Source organism: Equus caballus, chromosome 1, assembly GCF_041296265.1.
Source record: "Equus caballus isolate H_3958 breed thoroughbred chromosome 1, TB-T2T, whole genome shotgun sequence".
In the NCBI taxonomy this organism is placed as follows: domain Eukaryota; kingdom Metazoa; phylum Chordata; class Mammalia; order Perissodactyla; family Equidae; genus Equus; species Equus caballus.
Window position 1 is genome coordinate 199,196,183 of NC_091684.1, and position 10,810 is coordinate 199,206,992.

Here is a 10,810-nt window from a genome sequence, read left to right on the forward strand (position 1 = left end):
CCCTGGGATGAGAGGGGACAGGGTGGAATCGGGCCCTGCTGTCAGTGAGCTTGTCTTTGGCAGTGGAAATACTGACGAAAGGAACGATTGATGGAAACCATTGATTAACTCCAGACCGTGGCGGTCAGTAATGGAGGGCCGAGCAGACTCTGATGAAAGCGTGTGACCAGGGCCCAGCCTGTTTGGGGGGTCAGGGGCCGCCTTCTGAGAGCCGGCCTCAGGGCTGGGTGGACATGACCCAGGCAGAGGGCAGTGAGGAGCAGAGGTCGGAGGGAGTTCCGGGCAGAGAGAATGGGGCAGCATGACTGGTCACAGTGAGGAACTGGAGCTGGCACACGGAAGTCAGAGATTTGGGAATAGGAAAGTCAAAGAAAGAGCAAGCTTTATTCTTGGAAATGCTGAGTTGAGGTGCCAAGAGGACACACACCTGGAAATGTCCTGTGGGCACTGAGTACAAAGACTGGACAAGGATCTGGGATTCAGGAGGGCGGCCAGCCCCGAGGGGACAGGGTGAGCATCTGCAAACTTGTGCAATTACAGCCACAGGAATGAAGGAGGTTGCCGGGGGCTGTGTGACTGTGGAGGGAAAATGGCTGCGAGTGGTTCCCGAGGTGGACCTGGGGGCAAATACTCGAAATCTTGGGGCATCAGCTGTAAACCACCAGCTGTGTGGGGGACTTCCTCCCTCCCACCCAAACCCCCACGTCTTGGCTGAATCCCAAACACACAGGCTCACAAACAGACTCTTCGATTGATTTCCAGGTGAGGCTATGTATGCAGTTCGTGTGTGTGTTAAAAGTGTAATTTGGTGTATATTAAACACTTAATTAGACCGCAATGTTGACAAGGCTTGGTGTTCCTTGATTTTAAAAATTAACCTAAAGCTTCAAAAACTGGAAAGAATCTGAGCTCCCTCAGCTGCAGGGAGGCCTGAATGGGGGTCAAGACTTTCCAGCACCCTCAGTCTCCCTCCCAGCACTGCTCCCTTCGTTGCTCCAGGTCCTTTCCAAGAACAGTCTCCCACTCCGGGGGAGCTCCCCCAGCAGCCCCTAACGACACACATTCATTCTCGGGGGGCCCTCCCGTGCCCCCTTTTTAAGCCAGAATCAGGAATTACTGAGTCTTGGGTGAAAGTGTACCAGGTGCAAGACCTTGTGGATCCTGATTCCAGGGTTTTTCTTGTGCTTCTTCAAGGAGCCCCAGCGTTCATTCAAATTCAGGGAAGATATTCAGACTAAGTTTTATTTGGCAACAATAAGTCGATCTGTGGTTTTCTTGTGTTAATCAGATTTTTCTGTGATTATATTATAGAGCTCAAGATTTTTTGGTTTTGTTTTTTAACTGCAATATAACTGATGTGTGACGCTGTGTGAGTTGATGGTGCACACGCCTTGGTTTGATGCTGTCTATTTTGCAGTACGATTGACTCACACCTCCATTGCGTCACGTGACCATCATTTCTCTTTCGTAGTGAGAACAATTAAGATCTAGTCTCCCGGCAGCTTTGACGTTTATGACTCAGTATTGTTGTCTTTAATCACTGTGCTGTCATTGGATCCCAGAACTCACTTGTCTACTAATTGCAAGTTTGAGCCTCAGACAACATCGCCCCCAGGAACACCATCCTCCACTCTGTTTTCATGAGTTTGGCTTTTTCAGATTCTGCATATAAATGAGATCACACAGCATCTGTCTGTCTCTGTCTGACTCACCTCGCTTTTAGGGCTAAATCTGTGAGAGCCTAGGAGAGTGAAGCAGAGAACAGGGAGCAAGTTTTGCTCCCATCTCTGCTGCTGACGCCGGTGACCAGCCCTGTGGCTTCGCTGCTTTCTTCTATCGACGTCCTTACTCCGAAACTGTGTGTTGAGAGCTCACCATGCACAGGCTTTGTGTCAGCACCGTGGGAAAGAAGGTTCTTGAGCCCCGGAAGTTTGATATGGGGGGTGGGGGCGGCTGGAGGACACAAGCACACCGTGGTTGTAGCACTGGCCAAGAGGGTGACAGTGGAGTGCCCTCCAAGGGGGTCACAGAGCAGGAAAGATGCCTCCCGGCACAGGGGGCCTTTGAAGGGCCGTGAAGGGTGGGGATGCCTTTGCAAGATGAACCTGACAAGGGGGAGGGAAGGAAGGAGGGTGGGCAGCCGTGGGCACAGCATTCCTGGTGGAGGGAACAGCATAAGCAAAAGCACAGAGGCAGAGCAGTCTGGGAATTGTTCAGGCCATGCTTACCCTGTTATTGATCCACAATGCATGAAGTACAGAAACCGAAAGTATGCATTTAAAAACTTACACAGAAACTTGACAGAGCAATTTTTTTTCTGTTCAAACTAAGAATAAGTGGAGCTTGTATAGTGTGTATCTTTTTAATTTCATTTTCTGGTGTTACATTTTTATCGTATTTTACAGAAGTATTGGTCTGTGGTCAATGGGAAAATTTTAAACTGATCCTTGTCACAGACAGTCCAAGGGGTGCCGGGGCCCAGGGGATGCCTGGTCTCTGGCTCCACACAGAGTAAGGTGCGAGCAGACCTGGAAACAGTGAGCTCAAAGTGGCACATTGAGCCATATTGCGGGGACATAGTTTTGAGGTGATATAAGACTATTTGTGGGCTCAGAGAAATAGGAGGAGGATCCAAAATATGTGAAATCTTCTGATTTATGCGTTGGCTCTAATTTTTATTTCTTTTTACTAATTAGTACGGATCAAAGCAGACACGTCTGAGGGCCACCTGTGGGGCTCCAGTTGGCAGTCTTTGATGCAGGCACAGGGGCTGAGTCGCTCAGTGTCACAAGCTGCGGCAGAGGGTCAGGCTGTGGTCCCTGGGCCCCAGAGGCCCTGCGGATGGAGGTCTTGTCGCCGAGATGGCACAGAGCAGTGAAACGTCGTGAACAACTGAGTGAGGCACAGCACAGAGCTGGAGACCTGGGGACATGGGGCCGGCATGGCAGTGACTCATGCACCAGCCACCAAAGACTGGACAGAAACGAGAACGTGCAGCTGGTCAGCGAGGACACCGAGCTGCCCCGGCCACCCACTCCTTGGCACTGCAGAAGCTCCCCAAATTTCGGTGCAACCCCTAGAAAGAGGTCATAATGGGCTCAGAAACCATAAATTGTGGTTTGTCTCCTGCCGTGTGTGGGGGAGGTCCAGGCAGGAGTTGGGCTCACGTCTGGGTCTGCCGTCTTGCTTCCCCCAGCAACGCTCGGAATGGACTTCCTTCCCAGGCGTGCCGTCGAGGGGCCCCGTCATCAGAGCAGATCGATACTTTTCTTGAAAACCAAATTCCAAATACTTTCTGACTGTGAGGAAAGAGTGTGAAAACGGCAGTAGTCTCAGAGATGCGCGCTGCTGAGCTCTGAGGCCTACAGTAGCCGGAAAGTTGGGTTCGTTGGGGAAATAGCTCAAACCCTCATTAAGAATCTAAATTATTTATTCCTGCACAGTCATTAGCGGGACCACGAGGTCAGGTCTCCAGGTCCAGCAGTGCCACCAGGAGGCTATTGATTACAGCTGGAGAGGAAGGGACAAGAGACGGCTTGTCTTCGGCCCTGGCTAACACTGTGCCCGGCCCCAAGCATCAGGGACGGAACACCCAGTCCTGGGAGGCGGCTGCTGCCTTCGTCTGCAAGGCTGGAGTAGGAAGGCCCAGCAGGCAGGAAAAATAAGGAGAAACAAAGTGTTCGGTGGTGGTAAGTGTAAAGAGCAAATTTTTTCCTCCTTATTATGAGACCCCAACGCAGTCGCACATTCACAGTATTCTCCAGGGAGCTCTGTAAAAGGAAACGCGTGTGTGAAACTGCGTCCCCTGAGCCTGGAGAGGACCTGGGACCAGCACCTCGCTGGAAAACAGGAAGATCTGTTTGAATCAAGAGTCACAGTGCGGAGCCGGGCTGGTGTCCCGATTGAGCAACTGTGCATCCATCTCAGGCGCTCTCAGCCTTGGAGTCTCTCCATCCTAGTGGCTCTCCAGCTCTTCCGCAATGCCAGTGACAAACGGGGGTGTGAGGCGAGGCGTCCGCAGGACGACGCCCAGTGACCCACAGGGATGACTGAAAAGAGACAAGGGCAATTGGCAGCCGTGCACCCTCGTGGACCTCAGAATACGCAGATGGTGTGCACAGCTCTGACCGTCACCGTGACTGCTCGCCTTCCCGATGCTCGGCCTCCACCTCCCAGCTCCTCCCCCTGCACCAGCTGCACCTGTTCCCCACGGCAGCCAGGAGCATCTTAGATCCAAGCCACGGCTCGTCGCCTCTGTTACAACCTTCCAGGGCTCTCTCTTGCACTTGCAATAAAACCCAGGCTTCTTGCCACAGCCTGTGAGGTCTGCTGATGTGTCACAGATGAACAAAGCTGGACGCCAGCTACAACAGTGAGGACACATTTTAATCAGCTATAACTTTTGCTATAGGAAAGAGTCCATCGTGAACTGAACTGATCCCGGATTTGTAGAGGCGAATGAGGGAGTCAGGAGCGGGGCAGAGGGCCCACCGCAGTCAGGGTGGGAAAAATTACCGGGGGCCAGTCAGTGTAGATGCAATTGGGCCTGGGTTGGGCCTGCTGTGTTGCCGCTGGCAGCCATCGGTGAGGGTTCTGCCCTCCCAGAGACTCGGAGGGCCTGCGGGCCCACCCAGGTATTGGCTGGAAGAAACAGCCAGTCTTCCTGGCAGCCTTGAATGTGCCCAGCAGGCATGGGGCTGGGGGCACCTGAGCTATCAGAGGCCAGGTTATTGTTCCTCCAGGTCTTTACAGGTTTGGTCTCGGCCAGGTCGAGGAAGGGGCTCAGAGGGGCCTGGCTAGAGTGTGGCCGAGGAGAGAATCTGGTCCCTGCCCTCCCCACCTCACTCCCTCCTCACAAGACCCTCCACCTTCCCAACACACTGGTTGGCCCTCCCTCCCCGCTAGAGGGCTTTTGTGCTCACGCTGGTTTCTCTGCCCCCTCTGTCATTTGGACGTTCCGTACCAGCGCATATTTTACGATGCAGCCTGAATGTCGCCTCCTCCCAGATACCTCTGCTGATGGCCCTACGGAAAGTAGGCCCTTGCTGTTCATCTCTGTCTCCTCTGCCTTGTTACTGTTTTCTGTCTTCCTGTTGGGCTGTAAACTCCATGAAGATGAGGATCAGGTCTCTCTTCATCATCACTATATCCCAGAGGTCTACCATCGGCCAGAACAGGTAAATAAAGACCTGCCGAATGAAACATCGACGCAGAATAACCAATAACCATTCTGTAGATAAGAGAAACAAGGTGAGTTTACTTGAGTTAGTGTGAGGATTATAACCTGGGAAGGCCTTTTCCAGAAAGGAGGAAAGTGTTCCGGAGAAGCATGGGTTTCAGCACAGTCTTACATCTTTTTAGAACAAAAGAACATACAGTGAACACACCCAGGATACATTTTCAAAGAGGTATTTAGCACAAATCAGCAGGTCAACATGACCCTGATGTTGGAAAGGGACTAATCCAGACGTCACCAACAGGGCGTAGGAGGGGAAGTCTGCGTTCTTATCAGAAGGGTGCATTCTTTAATGGATAAGCAGATGGACAATATGTGTTTGACAGGCATACACCAGGCTTTCTAGTCCAAGCCGAATCAGTTTTGAACCCAAATACTTACCCCATATACCTCAACATGTGAAAACCTCTTAACAGAATGAATGAATGAATGAATGAATGTTCTCCACCCTCACCCAGGTCTGACTTCCCCCAAAATTGACCCATTGTGAACTGCCTGGGACTTTGCATGTCATTTGAGCACAGAATAGTTCTGCGAGACTTTGAAGCAGAAGGCAAAGAATCTTGTGTTACTGCATCAAATCAGAATGTTACTGAAAACGTCCTCGCTCTGAGAGCCCGCATGGGATGAGGGCAAACCTGCAGGATTTCACTACCCCCGCCTCTGCACAGCTCGCAGGCCGAGCACCGGGGCTGTGGTCTGCAGGCAGGAACCCTAGGAAGTCTGGCCCCAGGGAAGCTGCACGTGGAGCCCACCAGGCAGGACGACGCCTTGGACAAGACGACCAGAGGTCCCCTGAGCAACCTGACCTCCCGGCCCTGCCCGCCTGCTGGCACCCCAGAGGAGGACCCGCTCTCAGAGACGTGGACAAAGGGAAGTGGCCCAGCCTCGGCGGGCGTCTCAGACACACCGGATCGGCCTGGGGTTCATGGGGTGGGGGGGAGAGGCAGACAGGAATGGGAGTGTCCACGGAGGTCTCAAGGCAGCCTGTCTCAGCTTGACCGCATGTTGGTCTGTGAGAGTACGAGGTCTGCCTCACTCCCCACTTTCACACATTCAGAGGTGGCCTTTCTAGAACGTTTCCGGGAAGCCTCTCGAGCTCTACCACCCAAATGCTGATCTGTCACCCCAACCCCCACCCTGCCTCTCCTGCCCACTCCTCCCGGCCTTTTGGGACAACAGGACGCCTCATCCTCTTTGCTCTTCCAACCACTTTTCTAATGAAAGCCACTTTTCCATGGCTCTCCCTGCTCCCGTGTGTGTGAGACCCAGGCTTCCTGAGACTCAGTCCTCAGCCCTCTCTGCTCTCCAGGGCTTCTGGCAGCTCATCCTGACAGTTTCAGCTACAGCTCTGTGCTGATGACTCCTTGGTTGACATCTCTGGTCTGGACCAGGTGCTAGGCTCACCCCTGAATCTCAGGAGTGTTTGTGGGTGTAGGAGAGGAACCAATCTTCCCTCTACCCTCTGAGTTCTTGGCTGAGGCCCCGTAACAAAAAGCTAGATTAACAAGAGAAAAACAGTCTGTTAGTGGCATGCAGTGCACATCATGCAGAGAACCTGAACCAACATAACTCAAAATGGAGGCCCAGAATCCAGCCTGTAGAGTGCCTTCCACAGAGAACAACACTGTGCAGAGGAGTGACAGGACACGCAGTCTTGGTCTTCCAGGGCGGCAACCGTGGGCAGGGAGAGGCAGTGCAGGGAGCAGTGGAGAAGGTCCGTGTGCAGAGTCCTCTATCGCCCTTGGCTGATGAGAGTCTGTCTCCAGGAAAAGGAGAGTTTAAATCTTGCCTTTAGGCAGAAAAGGGGGAGATTTTCCTGGGTTTGCTGCTCCTTAATTGCCTTCAGCTCAAAATAATTTTTATGTCATAGGCACCTTTTGGGGGGACATATTCTGGCTCCCTTCATGGGCTACATCTTCCATCACCGCAAACCCGGCATGTCCCAAACTTGACCCTTCGTCTTCCCAGCGGGAATGCACGCTCCTGTCTCTGTGCCCACGCCATCTTCCTCAGATCCTGACACTCCTGAGGTCACCTTGAAGCCATCCGTCTCCTCTTCATCCCATCTTGCATCCACCACCTCTGCGGGTCGTTTCGGTGAACTCTCTCTGGACTTTGTCCTCCAGTTAGGACTATTTCCATGGTAAGTGACAAAACCTCAACCCTACCTGGCTCAGCACCAGAAGGAAGGTAAGGGCTCACATGTGTGTAGAGCCAGATGCTGCCCTTGAGAGACGTCCTCAGGAGCCGCCCTTCTCCTCTGGCTCTGCTGTTTCTGTGTCACTGCCGTCAGGCAGGCTTCTCCCTGCCTGCCCAGCTGCATGCTCCCCGTGACCGAGGACATTCCGACCCACCCCTATTCCATGTCTGCTGTGACGCAAAATAACCAAGAACCATCTATAGAGAAGAGAAATAAGGTGAGTCTATTACGAGCCAAACTGAGGATTCTAACCTGGGAAGGCCTTAGACAGCGTTCCTGAGAAGCATGGTTTTCAGAACAGTTTTGTATCTTTTTAGGACAAAGAACACACATTAAACACATCCAGGATACATTTTCATCAAAATTTCAAAGAGGTATTTAGTGCAAATTAGCAGGTCAACATGACCCCGATGTCAGGAAAGGGACTAATATGGCGTTACCAAGAGCGCTAGAAGTGGCAGTCTGCATTCTCATCTTGAGAGGGGGCATTCCTTAATGGATGAGCAGATACACAATGTGTGTTTGATAAGCTATAAGCCAGGCTTTCTAGTTCAAGCTGAATCACTTTTGAACCCAAATAGTTACCCCATATACCTCAATATGTGAAAACCTCTTGTCACTGCTATTAAAATTGATCTCTACTGGCCTTGTTATGCTTTTAATGCTAAGTCATGAAATTCCAGAGCCTGACCTAAAAAAAAAAAAAAAAAAAGCAAGTCTTCATAATGAACAGAAAGTCTGAGAAAGAGAGGAGGGAGACGTTCTCTCCCGGGGCAGACCTCTTTACAGTTAACACTTGTTAGAAAAGATCTGATTTAATGGGGCGTTAACTTGATAACATTCACTAGAATATCAAACTTGTTTTTCTGTGCAATAGGGACTTTGGCAGATATTCCAAAGTGTTACCAATTTGTTCTGTTCACTGTCTTTGGAAGAACAAGTTGAACACAGAGGTCTGGTAAAACTGCTAAGACTTTAAAACATGTTGCAAGTTGTGAAAATGAAACCAGAGCAGCCTGTGTCTCTGACTTATTTTCTTATTTGAACACATTGGCTTGGTAATCACTTTGAAATTGCCACCTCTGCGTTTCTGAAACCATATAAACTCTTGCAAGCATTTTAGGCTTTGTGGGCCACGTGGTCTCTTTTGCAACTGTTGATGCAAATAATCCATAACCAATCTATAAATCAAAATTGGGGTGAGTTTATCATGACTCAGATCTGAAGACCACATAGCCCAGGAGAGTCCTTTCCCAAAGGAACAGAGCACTCCAAAGAAGTGGGGTGTACAGGGTGGTTATACACCATCAGAGAGCATGCATCACCTGTGATCGGAATGTCCCTTTTACAATAGTCACGAGATTGCTTTGTCGGCACAGCAATTCGGTGAACAGAGCAGGTCTGTGGTCTTGAGGAGAGGGGTCACAAGGTGAGCACAGCAGGTCAGTAATTAATCCTTAGTTTAGGGAGAGATGCTTGTCCTAAGGAAAGGGGGACGTTACATCCCTATGTTTAGGGGCATCATTCTTGTATTTGGGATGCAGTAAATATTTAGAGTAGATATCCAATACATGCCCGACAGGCCACATCAGGTCCTTTTGGAAAAACGAGCTCAGGCCGGATTAGTTTTACACCAAGTGGCTTCTTCAGATACTCCAATATATCCCATTGCTTGTCATTTATTTATCACAACTATTCAAATCTGCCCTCAAATCTGCACCAAAGCAGCCAGTGAGAAATGGGTGTGGCTGTGTTTGGACACCACTTTACTTATGGACATGGAAATGTGAATTTCATATAAACTCCTGTCATGAAGTAGTCATGCAGCACACGACGTTTCAGTCAATGACAGACCGTGTATACTACAGGACGACAGTCCTATAAGATTAGCACCATAAAGCCTGGCGTGTAGTGGGCTGTACCATCCAGGTCTGTGTAAGTCACCCTGTGACGTTCATACGATGATGAAATCACCTAAGGATGCACCTCTCAGAACGTGTCCCCGTCATTAAGTGACACGTGACCATATTCTTCCTTTGATTTTTCAACTCTTTTTTTTTTAAAGATTGGCACCTGAGCTAACAACTGTTGCCAATCTTTTTTTTTTCTGCTTTTTTCCTCCCCAGATCCCCCCACTATATAGCTGTATATTTTAGCTGTGGCATGTGGGAAGCCGCCTCACTGTGGCATGACGAGTGGTGCCATGTCCACACCAGGATCCGAACCAGCGAAACCCTGGGCCGCAGAAGCAGATCGCGAGAACTTAACCACTTGGCCACGGGGCCGGCCCCCGATTTTTCAACTATTTAAAAATATATAAACCGTTCCTCTCTCTCATCTGCACTGAGCACTCTGTCTAGCACTGTCTTCCCCGTTTATTCACAGGGCTAACTCTTGACCTCCTTCACGTCTCTACATTTCACCTTCCCAATGAGGTCTGACAGGCCCATCCTGCACCATTTCCCACTGCCCCCACGTCCACTCCTCATTCACCTGACCTCGTTATGATTTTCCCACAGGACTTATCATCTTCCAAAGTACTAAATAACTTAGTTATAATGATACTGTTTCTCTTCCCTTGCCAGATGGCAGTCTCTCCCAGGGCTTGGTTTTGCGTCTAGGTTCACAGATGCGTCCAGGGCGCCTAGAAGATGGCCTCGCAGGCAGAGGACAGTTTTAACAACTTTGCTGAACAAACAGGTGGACTAATGACCCAGCAAACCTCGATCAACTATTAGACTGGAGAGCAGTTCGTTTGATGATAAAAGTTGGTTTTCCCTTCTGCAAGTGCATTCAGATACTTCATTTAAGACAGGCCAAAGGACTCCTTCAAATGTGCGCGGAAAAAGACAAAAAGACTTCCAAATAAAAAGAGGTTGAATGCTTACAACCTCCTGTACTTCTTTTCCAAAAGTAGCTTCGTCCTCTGCTCAGGTCTGGTGGGTCCCTCTCCCTACTTGGGGTGGCCATGGCTGGTGACCAGACAGTCTCAAGTGGCTACACCTTAGGGCCTGAAGAAGGGAGACAAGGTCAACTTAGTGTTTTGCATTAAAGGATCAATTCCAGAAAACAAGATTTAAAAGCTGCTTTTCCAAGCTTTGGGAAGAAATGCGTGACGCGCAGTTGCATATCCGTGTCCCTTTATCACCTCCCTTCCGTGGGCAGCTCGTTTCCTCCTTCCTTTCGGCGGGTCCTCCATCAATTGCCGGCCTACCGAGCCACCGCGTGCGGTCACGGCAGCGCCCCCAGAGCCGGGCCTCTCGTGCTCCGCGGCCTCTGGACGGGAGGCCGCAATGTGACCGCACACGCGGCCTTGTGCGACCCGGCGCCCTGGCCCCACACCACCGTCCGCCGTCGCCCCGGGACCCCCG

The 10,810-nt window shown here is 50.7% G+C and overlaps 2 long non-coding RNA genes across 3 annotated transcripts; one reads left to right on the forward strand and one right to left on the reverse strand.

Annotated features, from left to right (window-relative positions):
* Window positions 1–2,348: 2,348 nt before the first annotated feature.
* On the reverse strand, window positions 2,349–5,643 carry LOC111769560 (uncharacterized). Its single transcript, XR_002802391.2, has 4 exons — window positions 5,285–5,643; window positions 4,964–5,189; window positions 4,201–4,364; window positions 2,349–4,049 (listed from the first exon to the last, which is right to left on the reverse strand). It is a non-coding gene; the product is annotated as an uncharacterized lncRNA (long non-coding RNA).
* LOC138919059 (uncharacterized) lies at window positions 5,040–10,329 on the forward strand. Of its 2 annotated transcripts, XR_011428952.1 has the most exons (3): window positions 5,040–5,177; window positions 5,695–7,382; window positions 10,025–10,329. It is a non-coding gene; the product is annotated as an uncharacterized lncRNA (long non-coding RNA). The 2 variants fall into 2 exon arrangements; XR_011428953.1 differs by lacking the exon at window positions 5,040–5,177 and having other exon boundaries at window positions 6,964–7,656.
* Window positions 10,330–10,810: the final 481 nt, after the last annotated feature.